The sequence below is a fragment of the Lathamus discolor genome, chromosome Z (assembly GCF_037157495.1).
Source record: "Lathamus discolor isolate bLatDis1 chromosome Z, bLatDis1.hap1, whole genome shotgun sequence".
NCBI lineage: Eukaryota > Metazoa > Chordata > Aves > Psittaciformes > Psittacidae > Lathamus > Lathamus discolor.
In genome coordinates, this window is record NC_088909.1 from 90,248,421 (window position 1) to 90,263,626 (window position 15,206).

The 15,206-nt window shown below is 40.2% G+C and overlaps 1 protein-coding gene across 1 annotated transcript in view; it reads right to left on the reverse strand.

Moving 5' to 3' along the window:
• NDUFAF2 (NADH:ubiquinone oxidoreductase complex assembly factor 2) overlaps positions 1 to 15,206 on the reverse strand; it is a 68,617-nt gene that overhangs the window by 45,198 nt on the left and 8,213 nt on the right. The gene's annotated exons all lie outside the window — the stretch shown is intronic.

Below are 15,206 nucleotides of genomic sequence, written 5' to 3' on the forward strand. Positions count from 1 at the left end.
TCCCTCAGGCAAAACCTGAAACATTTCTAGAGTCCTATAAGCCATGCTTAGATAATGGCACCTATAATAATATTGCACCACCCTGTATGCACAGAGTTTACCTTTCAAAAGAAAACATGATCAATATCCAGTCTCTCAAAAATAGTTCTCAGCATAATATAGAATTTTGAGCATGTTTCTGAAAAAGTTTATGTTCCAAAACTGCTGCTCCATTTGCAAAGCTGTAAGAATAATCATGTTGCTCAGTGAACTCTAATACCATGATTTATGATAGCCTTCAAACCCTCATCTGGAGAGGCCATGACAGCATAATCAGTCACATATTATAATTTGCATGTGATTCTATACACTAAGTGCAATTTTAAAGTGCTCAAGAAGATTTACAATTATAAAAAAAAAAAAAAAATCCCACATAGGCTGTGTGCCCAGCATGAGACTTCTCCACAGCTCTGATGTAACCGGAAGACCACGAGGCCTAACCTTACTTTTTAGGTATCTGCCATCAAATCCCAGCCTTCTGTGCTCATTAGTATTTAAAACTTACTTTCTAGTCCCCCCTAAAAGTACAAATTTCACTTTCTTTCACTTACTTCTTCAAAGATTAGCCAAATACCTTTCTGTTGTTCTTGTAGCTTCTCTTAATGGGAGGAAAAAACACACAAACAAACAACAAAAACAACCAAAACCAATCAACCAACCACCATCACAAAAAAATGTTTCACAGTTGCTTCATATGAAACAGCATCTCCTCTACACAAACCTCCCTACCTGAAGTGATGCACAGAATTTGGCAGTCAACAACGCACACAGATGTCAAAGCTCTCTAAATCTAATTGCTTTTATAATCTGCATCACAAACAGCAAGCTCAGAGTACTGCCCTGATGAAAAAGTATGAAAAGGAGAACACCGAAATGGTAAAAAAGAATGAACTTCCTTGTATGTATTCTTCCATCCAAGACTTTCTGCATGTTTGCAATACCAAAAGGTGTGTATATCTATCTATCTATATATGCACACACATCAATGTTTCTTGTACTTTAAAAAAAAAAAAAAATCCCAATATTCTAAGTGGCAGTTTCCATTGTGTATTTTAAATACATTTTGCATTGTCTCTCCCATTTTATAAGTTGCAGGTTCTTTTCCTCTACACAGAATTAAATACTGTGTTTCAGTCCTCATTAATCTTCAGCAATTTATTATTCATCCACACTTATGCAAATCTTCAGATGCAGCCAATATTTTTTCTTTTGAGCCAAGTCCAGGTGTCTCATTATATTTTGTTTCTTTTCCTAATTAGCAATGTCATAATTTTTTACTTGGTTCATTCTTCATCATAGTACCCTCTTTCCCCCTCCCCCCCACATTTCGTTCCTCTAGGTGGACTCCAACTACGTATCTCCTCACAGGCTACAATAGGAAGTCAATGTATTCTTGAACCTCACTGCACAGAACATCAGAGAAAACAGCTGAAATGGCTCAGTACATTACAGAAACACTTCAGAATCTCTGTGTCCCCAATCCCTCACTTATAAAATATATCAGAACCCATTATGCCAGTGTCAATCCAAGTATTGCCACCTTATTTATGCAGACTATCAACTCTTGCCTAGAAAGTGCATCCCATAAACAGTTTCAATTTCACCTAGCAGTCATGAGGTCTTCTATTACAAAAGAATTCAAGACAACACCATAATTTTAAAATACTTACACTTTGAAAATAATAAATAGTGTTATTATGATTTTAACCTACACTGTGAACTTTCACTACAGTAACACAAGATAAAATTTCCATTTAGTCAGTAACTCTGCAGAAATAAATCTGGACCTCTTTTGAAAAGGCTCACAATAAAGCAATAGTCAATAAACTACAAATTTTAAGTTAAGAAGGAAAAATTTTCTAAATTCACAGAGACACCAGCTTCATAATCTGTGTGCTCCTCCAGCACAACAGAAGGCAAGCCACGAAACATGCCTTGGGAAGCCACCCTGAGGAAAAGAAGCACATGCAGCTATTCAGCAGTATGCCAGCTACAGAGGAGCAGGGTATGCATAAGGGGGTTAAATGTTATCGCTACTTGTGAATTGTTACTAAAATAAGGCACAAATGGTTGCTATACTCTTCATGGCTTGAGAATTCGAGAGGAAAGTAAATGCAGTATCTAGTGAATAGCGCATGCATGTCATAACTTGCCTTGCCACTGCAGCACCACAGAAACGATGCGGGGTGGGGGGGAGGGGGAAGTATCATCATTTGAGACATGTTGGTTTTAGTAGAGAATTACTTATTCTTAGACACCTGGGAAGTGGGGCAAAACTGAAAACAAAAACAAAACCCAACAGATTATGCTGTCAATTTTAGATATGATAATGTGCTTCAGCGATAAAACACTCTTCTATACAACAACTGAACAGATGGAATGTCTCATTTTTTGTTAATTGACAAATACTTAAAACATAATTCAAATTAAGCTGAAAGTTACTTCCAACTATGAAGCAGGTGCACCATTCAAAAAAACAATGATTGAGTGCTGCAGAGATTAAACTGACTCCTAGTGCATTACCCATTTATGCAATACCTCAAACTAAATGTTCAAGAAAGAATAGGTGTTAATGCACAGTTCATTAATGTGAGAAAGAAACACACTTCCCTATTTGGGAGAAAAAAAGTAAAAAACTCCGCAGGGTATGATTCTCCTAAATCTCAAATGTCTACACATTTCTGTTCTCTCCCCTCTCTCCCCACCCCCCAAATTGTCTTATTGCTTCAAACAGCAGTATAAATGGACAGAACCCTAAATATCAGAATTTAAGCCCCCTTCACTAACTGCCTTTTTTTTTTTTTGTTTTTTAACTTTCATCATCTCTAAATCCATTTCCTTCTAACTGTATTCATTATGAGGGAAATCTCTGATTTGATCCAAGTCTTTGCCCCCTTACCTTTTTTCTCATGCACGCTTGTTATGCCTTTCATGATGCTTCTTCTATATAGTTTGTCAACAACACTGCTTCCAAAAAACCTCCACTGGACCCTTTCCTGCTACAGTTACAGTTTCTCTATTACACTACTTCACTGGCTTCCACCTTTTTCTGTTGCATCAGCATTTGAATGGCACAATGAGCTAGAAAGCTTCAGTGCTCTACAAGATTGGCAATTGTTCTAACAGCTGGACTCAGAAATACGTAACTAGTAATTATACTGCAATACGTCCAATGCTACTGCCTTATGGCAGTGGCTGTCCTTGATCCCTTCTTCTCTTTCTATGTTTCACCTCTGGAGACACTGCAATCTTTGCAGCACAACCAACCTTCAGACAAATATTTGAAGTACAGCATGACATAACATAATGCCAATCTCTTTCTCCAATTATTAAATTATTGCTAAACACCCTCCAAATCTGTTTTGAACGGGTTCACCCATTTCATACACAAAACCAAATTCTCCTAAGAATTTCAAGACCTGCCTCTTTCTGCATTAAGAGCTCTGACATCTCCAAATAGATGTGTAATAGTTAGATTAAAATCACCATATCTAAACCAGATTTTACTCTTCCTTTCCACACAAGCATGGTGATTTCTCCTTTCTTTCTGGTATTGCTTTAGAATTGGAGCTCTCGTGCCTGTACTTAGGACTTGTCTGCAACATACAGGTTCTTTCTGCATGAGATTTTTTTCAATAAAACTTTCCTGGTTTTCCACACTGCTAAATCTGTCATCCAGGCTCAATTACTACGACATTATTTTCTCTTGACTTGGCATATACATCCCACCCTACTTATGAATTTGTAATACTGCTGCAAAGATTGCCTTTCTAGTCAGAAACTGAGCACTTCAATTCTGTTTTCTGAGCCTCCACAGGACCCCTGTTTTTCACTTTGGCTACGAACTACTTCGTTTCAAACTCGTCTGCAAACTGTCCCCTTCTCTGCCTTCCAACAGCCTGAGACATATGGACTCCTATCACATACATACAGGTCTGCACCAATGAACCCAAAGATATAGCTCCTTGTCTAGACAGGAGAACACGATGAATACCTACAAACTAACTGTAGAATTTTTCTTTACCTTCTATTTTGCCATGATGTGTAAACCAAAACCTTCAGTTCTGCTGCAGGTGAATTACATTTTTACTAATGAGGATGACCACTACTGTCTGTATTTACCTAGGTCACGCACCAACTTTAAACACTGGATAGAGACTATCCTTCCATCTCGATGGCTGATCAGGTACTCAGAAATGCAAGACAATGGTTCATGGGTCATAAGCATAATACACTTACAAATAAAAACAGTAATACCTGTAATAAATTTAAAGTACATTGTAAATAAATTTAAACTACATGGATGGGAATAGTGCTGCAATAGCCAGGAAGATAACATAAAACTAGAGGTGGTTTTCGTTCTTTGCCCAGAAGTACAGCAAATTTTGAAGTAGTCCTACAGCATGCTGTTTTCCTACTACAAGGTCAATAGTCTGAAATAACAGTATATAAACAAACACATTTCAGCCCAGAGCAACTGAACTTCATTTTTCTCCTAATACAATTCTTTTGTATTCTTCCACTTTCAGAAAGACGAACTTCTTTCTAAAGAAGAATATTTGGTGGGATATAGAAGAAAACAGGTCTCTACAGATAATGAAACTGCCTAAGGAGAAAATGAAATATTTGAGACTTCCTAACTTTTTTTAAAAACACTTGAAGGAGGCAAGATACAGTAAAGGAGGCTGCCAGAAACAATGATAAGGAATCATCACTCCTACTGCATTACACCAAGCAATGTCAGCGTAAGAGTAGGTGCCCATAATCCTCTTAGCAGCCTATATAAATCCACACCTGATCAATATGCAGAAAATATGATGCGGTAGCTGTAAAGCAATAAGTAATGCTTAACTATATTTCATCTAGGCTGTTTAATACATCTTTTCCACCTAGCCAGGCAGAAAGCCAGCTAATGAAGCCATGCCTGGTCTCAGGACATGCCCACAGAAGAAAAACAAATAAAAACATTTTTTAAAGAAAGGCAGGTAAAATTTATTTCCTTCCCTCACAGATTGCACTTTACACATCTGAACAAATTTGCCTTTGGCTTCCACTGTGCAATTATCACAATTATCAATTTATTCCCTTATAGCTCATCTAATTTATTTCCACTTATTTCCCTATTTACATTTAAGTAGTTGTAGTCCCGCTTCACATTAAGCCATACCTTTCCATGACACAAAGATTTCTTCCATGAACTCTGCACCCAGAATAACGTATCTACAGGGATCGAAGAACACTTGAGGAAGAGAACAGAATCCCTTTCAGCTCAAAAGAGGCCAGAGTCTGCAAGCTGATGTATTTTAATCACTGGTTCCTTTGTTTTGATTATCAGAAATAATGTAGCTTTGATTCAGCATTTCTGTTATATCCCCAAGGGTAGCAACCAAACTAAAAAGTTGGCATAAGCTTGAGTAATTAATGCATACAACTTACATGGTAAGTAAAAGTATATAGATATTGGTAAGCAGTTAATATATTAACTTATTGATGTTCCAGACTTTTAAGTGAGGACAATTCAAATCAACTCTTTCAAGCTACACAAGATTCTGGAAACAGTTTGAACAAAAAAAAAAAAAAAGCATTCAACGTAAGTTTTTCCATCAGAACAGATTCATAAATTATGGCAAGGAATAACTAAAATCCTCAACAATCTTCACCCACCATCTGATTCATTCTTCTCCTTATCTGAGAGGGTGGCAGGGTGGGAAATTCAGAAAAGGGCAGCTGTGTCTTCCTATTGCTCTTCATGGTAAAGTCCATGATGCATTGCAGCAATATTTTCATAGCAACAGGCCTCCATGGAGAAAACTCTTCCCTTTTACAGTTTGCCCCTTCTCTGTCCCTCCCCCAGAATTACACTGGTTGAGATATGGTGACTCCCTCCCATGGCAAACAGTATTTACAGCTATGCAACTATATGATAAAACTCAGTGAAGGGTCTTTTTTCAGGTAATGACACACTAATTCATATTAAAACACCTGATGTTTTAGTACTTTAATATTCTACAAATGCATTACTACAGGATATTTTGGTGACTTCTCTTTATGCGAAAAGAGAATGTATGTTACTGTACATAAGCTTACTACAAGCATAGGGACAGTCACAGCTCATAAAAACCAGAGAAACAGTCAGTGCATAGCTGTCACTCAAGAGGGAGGTCAGGATGTGTTACTGCCTGAAGATCTCTTTCTTTTGTAGAAATGGCTGTAGCTGGCTCCAAGGTGCGTGGGTCACCCATGTTGGTTCCTTACTGAAACTGTCTGTTCACCAGCTGTTTTAATGTTATTAAGGCAAACCAAACATACAACAGGCAGGTTCCTACTATGCAACTTACACAACTAGCACATTTCTTGCTGGCTTTCTGGTACCTTGAGACTATTTTGGCAGACTGTTGTGGTTAGGCATTCAAGGCCTTTAACTGATTTGGAATAGCTGCCTTTCTTTTCCTGAGGGCAAGATGTGAACAGCTAAAGGATGTGAAAGAGACTATGTCAGTATTATGAACTATACTGAATTGCCTTGGAACATTGGAACAGCAGAAAACAGGCAGTTTAATTACTTCTCTTTCAGAGTCTGCCTATATTCCTGTTCCAGATGACAGACTGACATGAGTTAACTGCACTCAAGAATACTGTGGCCTTTGCAAAGTTTAAAAATTAGTATGACCTGCAGAGATTAAGCCCCTTTCCCCTCCCCCACCTCTCAAAGGAAAGTCCTGGCCTGGCACAGACAAGGAGCTCTGAAGGAGCCTTACCTTACTATTCTATGTGACCTGCACAGACCATACAGACCTTCCTTCCAGCTGAAGGTAAGTCAAATATTAGTAGAGATTCCACTAACAGAAACTTTCTGCGAAGTCTGTTAAAATCCTCAATTTGGCAGTTTTCTCTTCTGGTGACAGGGTTAAATGGCTTCTTCCAGGACTGGAAAAATATTTAATACACCTGCCAAAAAACTGTGATTCTAACAACAAATGACACTAAACTAATTTCAGCAAATACTACCACTTCTTTCTCATATGAAAGGTTCGTGTTTTATTCCAACACAAAACAGAAATCAGAATCTCATAGACAATCCTATAAAAACATTGACGATCAATTAAGCTACACAAGGAGGAATGTGTTCCCCTGGCATGTCTCAGGCTCTGCCACCCAGAGTCACTGACCTCCCTCCCCACCTTCAGCTCAAAGATTCCACCCTCTTCCTTCGTCCCAGCTTCATAGCTCATGGGACTACTTGCTTTTCTACTGTGCTGAGCTAAATTGGTGCAGAAATAAGGCTCATGAGTGTACTATCAACTTGAGGTACAGAAGGTATGAACAAGATCTCACCCTTTCAAACTTACGCGAATCAAGTAACTCCACCTTCACGTTCACAAGAAATCCTGGCTCCATTTTTTTTGGACTTTATCCCATACTATTACACATCTGGGTCAGACCCAAATCCAAGAGTTGCCCGTTTTCCAGCTCTGGCTCAGAAACTGCTTACATGGCATGTCTTTTTGATCTAAGATGACAGAAATGTCACAAAACCAGCTGATTTAATAAACTACCTGTCATTTTCCCACTTGAATATTTCAAGAACAATCTAGGAAATTTTGATGCATCACACTGAAGCAAAGTCATTACTTGCTTCTGGATACTTATTCTCAATACTAAAATCAAGAGTGGATTAACCAAACTTTCCTTTTTTTTTATATTAGGAAATACCATACATCAGTATCAGGCACATTTTAATAGCACGAATAAATGTTTCTATTTCACCTGAAGAAATTCTTACGAAGATACAAAACTATTACACTGACTTAAAAAAGAAATTATCCCAGACAGATAACAACCACAACTTAATTTCAAAGTATTCTTTTCATTATTTTATAATCTTTATAATAGGTTTAAGTCATAACAGGTAACTCAACTAGCATTTCAACCTAGAAAAAAAAGTAGGTGACCTGCCTTGTTCTCATCCCTGGGTGCTTTTTGCAAATTTGCACAGCTTGCACCATGAGCCTGACCACTTAACTACTCCTGCTGGATAAAACGAAGCAGACTAGGCTAGACAGATGACAGACCCAGCACAAGGCTGCACGAATACTTGTAATGATAAAGAGGGAGAGGCCGGTGTGAGAAGGTAGGCATAAGCAGCAAGGCAAAGGAGGAGAACCACTCTGCCTTTTTTTTTTTTTTTTGACAGAAATATTAGGTTCTGGATCTCAGATCAGAGATTTACTCTATCATGGAAATAAACCTGGATGTTAATTCTACTATAGCCAAGTAGTTTTGGAGAAAATGGTACAATGAACAGGTTGTAGGGTTTTTTTGGCAATTTTAGAGTCCAATATTTCTTGCATATTGCTTAGATCATGTATTTACAGTTTGTGTTTTTAAATCAGTTTAAATACTGAATGGCATGTTCATCAAATTAAATATACATTTACATACAGAGCTCTCCCAGGAGGTCTTTTGCAAGAAGGACAAAAAAAGAGGTTAAATTCTGCAAGACAACAGACACGCAACATGAGCAGTTTTGGTAGGAGGCTTGCCAGACTGGTCAAGGAGGCTTTAAACTAGATGTGTTGGGGGAGGGGGACATCATTCTATCCCAACACACCCAGTCAGTTGCCAGCACCTATAATAAATGCTTGGAGCAGTGTAGAGATATTCCAGCCGCTCCAGTCAATGAGCCAGCTTCATCTGGAGCTCCTCTATACAAACGCCCATAGCATAGGGAACAAACAAGAGGAATTAGAGATGTGTGCACGTCTATGAGGGTATGATATAATAGGCATCACAGAAACATGGTGGGATGGCTCCTGTGACTGGAGTGTTGGAATGGAAGGTTACAGGCTCTTTAGGAAAGACAGGCCCGGCAGGCGGGGAGGGGGAGTTGCCCTTTATGTTAGGGATAGGCTAGAGAGTATGGAACTCTGTCGGGGGACAGGTGAGCAGTCAATAGAGAGTTTGTGGGTCAGGGTTAAAGGGAGAACAGTGATGGGAGACATTACTGTGGGGATCTGTTACAGACCGCCTGATCAAGAGGAATCTAAGGATGAAGTGCTCTATAGACAGATAAGAACTGCCTCACGCTCACAGGCCCTTGTTTTCATGTGGGACTTCAAACACCTTGATGTCTGTTGGACCGACAGTACGGCCAGGCACAAGCAATCCAGGAGGTTCCTCGACTGCGTGGAAGACAACTTCCTTCTGCAAGTAACAGAGGAGCCGACAAGGAGAGGTGCCATTTTTGACCCCATGCTCACCAACAGGGAAGGGCTGGTTGGAAATGTGACACTCCAGGGCAGCCTTGGATGCAGCGATCATGAGACGGTCGAATTCGAGATCCTCAGGACAGTGAGAAGAGCGTGCAGCAAGCTCACTGCTCTGGACTTCAAGGGAGCAGATTTTGGCTTCTTCAGGAACCTGCTTAGTAAGGTTCCATGGGATATAGCCCTAGAGGGTAGGGGGGCCAAAGACTGTTGGTTGATATTCAAGGATCACCTGCTGCAAGCTCAGGAGTGCTGCATCCCAACTAGAAGTGCACACAGCAGGAGGGCCAGGAGACCTCCTTGGATGGATAAGGAGCTGCTGAGGAAAATTCAAATGAAAAAAGAGGCTTATAAAAAGCGGAAGTAAGGACAGGTGGCCTGGGAAGAATACAGAGATGTTGTCCCAGAAGCTAGGGACCAGGTTAGGAAAGCTAAGGCCCAGTTAGATTTAAACTTGGCTAGGGATGTTAAGGATAACAGGAAGGGATTCTATAGGTACGTAGCGAATAAAAGACAGACTAGGGACAATGTGGGCCCCCTCCAGAAGGTATCAGGAGAACTGGCTACCCTGGATTTGGAGAAGGCTGAGGTTCGTAATGACTTCTTTGCCTCAGTCTTCACTGCAAAAGCTCTGACCACACCACCTAAGTCTTGAAAGGCAGACACAGGGACTGTGAGAATGACAACCCCAGGCCCACTGTAGGAGAGGATCTGGTTCGGGATCAGCTTAAGAACCTGAATGTGCACAAGTCCATGGGACCTGATGAAATCCATCCACGGGTCCTGAAGGAGCTGGCGAATGAAGTTGCTAAGCCACTGGCCATCATATTTGAAAAATCATGGCAGTCAGGTGAAGTTTCCAACAACTGGAAAAAGGGAAATATAACCCCCATTTTCAAGAAGGGGAAAATGGAAGACCCGGGAATTACAGACCAGTCAGCCTCACCTCTGTGCCTGGCAAAATCTTGGAGCACATTCTCCTGGACGGCATGCTAAGGCACATGAAAAACAACAAGGTGCTTGGTGACAGCCAGCATGGCTTCACTAAGGGGAAATCCTGCCTGACCAATTTGGTGGCCTTCTATGATGGGGCTACAGAACTGATGGACAGGGGTAGAACAGTTGATGTCATCTCCCTGGACTTGTGCAAAGCGTTTGACACTGTCCCACACGACATCCTTCTCTCTAAATTGGAGAGACATCAATTTGATGGATGGACCACTCGGTGGATAAAGAACTGGCTGGATGGCCACACACAAAGAGTTGTGGTCAATGGCTCAATGTCCGGCTGGAGACCAGTAACAAGTGGTGTCCCTCAGGGATCGGTGTTGGGACCGGTCTTGTTCAACATCTTTGTCGGTGACATGGACAGTGGGATTGAGCGCGCCCTCAGCAAGTTTGCCGATGACACCAAGCTGTGTGGTCTGGTTGATATGCTGGAGGGAAGGGATGCCATCCAGAGGGACCTTGACACGCTTGTGAGGTGGGCAGATGCCAACCTCATGAAGTTCAACCCTGACAAGTGCAAGGTCCTACACCTGGGTTGAAGCAATCCTAGGCACAGCTACAGGCTGGGCAGAGAAAAGATTCAGAGCAGCCGTGCGGAGAAGGACTTGGGGGTGTTGGTCAATGAGAAACTTAACATGAGCTGGCTTCAGTGTGCGCTCACAGCCCAGAAAGCCAACTGTATCCTCGGCTGCATCAAAAAGAGCATGACCAGCAGGTTGAAGGAGGTGATCCTGCCCCTCTACACTGCTCTTGTGAGACCTCACCTGCAGTATTGTGTGCAGTTCTGGTGTCCTCAACATAAAAAGGACATGGAACTGCTGGAACAAGTCCAGAGGAGGCCCATGAGGATGATCAGGGGACTGGAGCACCTCCCATAGGAAGATAGGCTGAGAAAGTTGGGGCTGTTCAGCCTGGAGAAGAGAAGGCTGCGTGGAGACCTCATAGCAGCCTTCCAGTATCTCAAGGGATGCTGTAGGAATGCTAGGGATGGACTCTTCATTAGAGACTGTAGTGACAGGACAAGGGATAATGGGTTAAAACTTAAACAGGGGAAGTTTAGATTGGATATAAGGAAGAAGTTCTTTACTGTAAGGGTGGTGAGGCACTGGAATGGGTTGCCCAGGGAAGTTGTGAATGCTCCATCCCTGGCAGTGTTCAAGGCCAGGTTGGAGAAAGCCATGAAGCCATGGATGGCACGGTTTAGTGTGAGGTGTCCCTGCCCATGGCAGTGTGGCTGAAACTAGATGAGCTTAAGGTCCTTTGCAATCCTATCTACTCTATGATTCTATAATGCTAACAGACTTCAACAGAAATCAATTTATCCTAATTTCATAGGGAAAAACATTCAAAGTCTGTTTTTTAAAATCTGATGTAGTAAAAGAGAAATCATAACAGATGGGCCTGGCCATAATCAAGCCATCATTTATTAACTAATATTTCTTGACTGACTAAAAGTAGAGAAAAACACATTACATCCAGTTACATAAGTCATATAACTTAAACATTCATAGTTCCACTATTAGAAGTTGTTGACATCAGGGCAAACTTTAAAAAAGTTTCTAGAAGATGAGTTCATCTGAAGTTTAAAATAACCCTCGTTGTTTCAATATTGTGATGACTACCAATCAGCATTCAGTACTTAAATTTTCTAGCTAGTATACTATACACCTCTTAACAAAGTACCAGACCTGATGGCTGAACAGACAACTGTAACACTTTTTAGCCAGAACACTGAAACGGTCTATAGGGTCTCCTGGTAATACCCAGCTCTGAGGCATCTTTCTTGTTCCAACTGAACCTTTCACAACCCTTGTACAGCATGAAGCTCTTCATCACTAGACCTATTTTTTTTTTCATTTCTTTCAACACAGAATAAATGCTTGTTGATAGGGAGATAATAAAGGCTCCTAGATACAAACCAAATTAAGGTAACACTGAACTCACTGTGCCCTGGCTTCATGCTGGCCTGAAAAGGTAGCAGCAAGAACCACCTTGGGTAACGGCACAGTACCACCAAGACAATACCTGATGCAAGACAATCTAAAGTGAAGTAGTTCTGAAGCGACTAATGGCACAATACCCCTACATGAAGTATCAAAAAACACAGCTTATCTTAAACAACTACCCCTAAAAGTTCTTTCAAATTGCAAGTTCTTTTTTAAAATACTTTTTTTTTTCACCATAAGCATTGCTACTGTAAGATGTGCCCTCCAAACTTTCCACTTCTTAAAATAAACAAATAAATAAATAAACTGAACCTTTTGTGATCAGTTTGGTCACAGGAGCAAAACAAGTGCTCCTCACCACACTGTTCTGGATGCATCTGCTCAAAACCTGCAATCCCACTGGATTTTGCCGCTCTGCATGACTGAGAAATGTATTTCCCCCTTGCTCAATTCCTAATCACCCAGTCTGCATTAGAGGAGCAGAACCAGCCAGCAGGCTACAAAAGTAAATTTCCTCTGAGTGCAAATTTGTTGTACTGATGATGCCAAACTAAGAAACCATTCGGTTCCTCTCTTATTCTCCATACAGCCAGAGAAACAATACCAACAATTCAACTCACTTAAGTTTAACAGCGCAGTATCAACCTATGTAATTAACCTTTATACTAATCAAACATGAATTATGCTCCTGAATGAATTTCTCCCCTGCTTTAGGCAGAACCTCACCCTGGCTGCTATCAGCCTTTGGGTGGTGCATCCTGATCCAGATAGCAAAACACAATAAATGATATTTCTGACCAAATGGGGGTAGGAGATGCATTTAATTTTCTATACAACAGAATATGAAGGCGCGACTGAGCTCAATTATCTCCGTTTCTTCACTACATAGTATATCTTCGTGTTACAACTGTTAAATTTGAGCATTCTTGACCATGCTAATGAGTCACTGCTATAACTCTAAGCAAAAAGGGGAAAAATAGGGATAAAGGTGAAAAAGGAGTGAGCAAGACTAGGAAGCTACGAAGCACTGGCAGTGTTCTGCTATTCTAAACTGCCTTGTTAGATTGTCTTAATTTAAGATTCCTTCATAGCAAAAAAATAATTATTCCATAGCACTGAAGGAAAAGCTTCAGTTTAAGTCTTGGAGCTTTTTGACTCCTCCTTATAGAGAAGCAAATAAACGACTCATGAAACTACACAGCTACTATTGAAGGTGTGGGAAATCTTAATTGCTTAGAAAACCATAGCATTTGGAAAGTCTGCATTATAGGAAGTTCTGATGCAAGACTGGAATAAAATTCAGGCAATGTATACAGGCTACTAGATGCAGAAGCACGTATCTGCTAAACAGGCATTTTCTTCCAGTATGCTTCCAAACAACCCCTGTACAAATACTGATGACATACAAGCAATGAAGCCTCATATAATCATGGTCACTCATTCTATTAACTAGAATAGCTGAGGTGAAGCCACTTTCACCAATATCCATTCTCACTTTCTGGGTATCAGTGACTGGATGTAACCTCCTTTCAAGGACATCAGCTCTGCTAGGCTAAAGCCTGCTGTGGTTAGCATCTTCAGGGTTGCTCCTCAGGCTTTGCAGTGGACATCCTGCTGCACAGTGCTATGTATCTTTCCATTCTACCTTTCTGTTTGTAGTTCTGTGGACCAACTTTTCCTGATCCCTGAGTTCAATATCCATTACAGGTACAAAACACCAATTAGCCCATCCACTTCATGAGTTCCAAAGCTTGTGATACTTTCAGTTATTACAGCGCTGACCACTGCCTGCAGAAGGCTGCCAGAATCAATCTCTTCTCTGACCTCTCATCAGAAGCAAATTCCAAACTGACTGCTGTTCCCCTTGATAGGGCCTCCAGGTGACCAAATTAGTCCTTTGCTTTGAGAAGGATGGAATGGTAACACATAGCATTTCACATGCACATGGCCATAAGCAAGGGACACCTAGAAATTAAGATCTTATCTCTCTATTTCATGATTTCCATTTCCTCAACCTGTCACACTCATTTTTATATATTCTTCATTTCTGTGCTACTCCTGTACCCAGAGGCAGAACATGAAACTGATTCTTCCCTCTCTTCAAAGCAAAGAGGCTCTTATCTCTGCGAATTTGACCTTAAAACTATCAAGCTTCTTATGACAGAAACTTTATTCGGTATTTTAAAGATCTATAAAGAATACAAAAAACTTATTGTACAAAGCAGAAGTCAAACCTAATTCCCAACTGCCTCTATTCTTCAGGAGAAACTGAAAAGGTTACAGTGGCCCACAGGGTAGCATGCCAGCCTTCCTCAGCTCCTTTTATTCAACCTCTCTTTTACTACAGTTTCTCAGCTGCACTCTTTTGTTCACCACTTTAGCATTCTAGTCTTTTTTTTTAAAAATAATCATGTAGCCCCACCAGTTCTATTTAAGTGCTTTCATTTACTTTTTGCTTTTATTTTACAGTAATTAACAGTTTCTAAAAAAAGATATACTAAATAAGGTACCAGCAAAAATGGACATGGAAAATTTTCACATGACAATCACAATTAACAAAGCATTTGGACAGTATTTATAAACTTGTTAACTCTAACTCATATAAATAATGAGCTGACATTAATTACACAGACATATTAGAAAAATTTTTCCTGTACCAGCTACAGACACAATTCCAGTCTTTCCTATGTTAAAGCTGCTCTTTAGTTTGCCAACACAATTTCAAACCTTAAAGCCTTATACAGAGTAGGTGATGTGTTCTTGTACATATTAATGATGGATTTTTTTTTTTTCCCTCCTTTGGAGCGAGAAAAATAAGCCCAATTCTCCTTGTATTTCAGAAACTGAAAAGGATAAAATTCAGCCATAAAGTAGGTATGATGATATGCCAATAAACCTGATTGATTTAACAATCATGTTTGCACTCATAGCTCTAGCAATTGTGTTA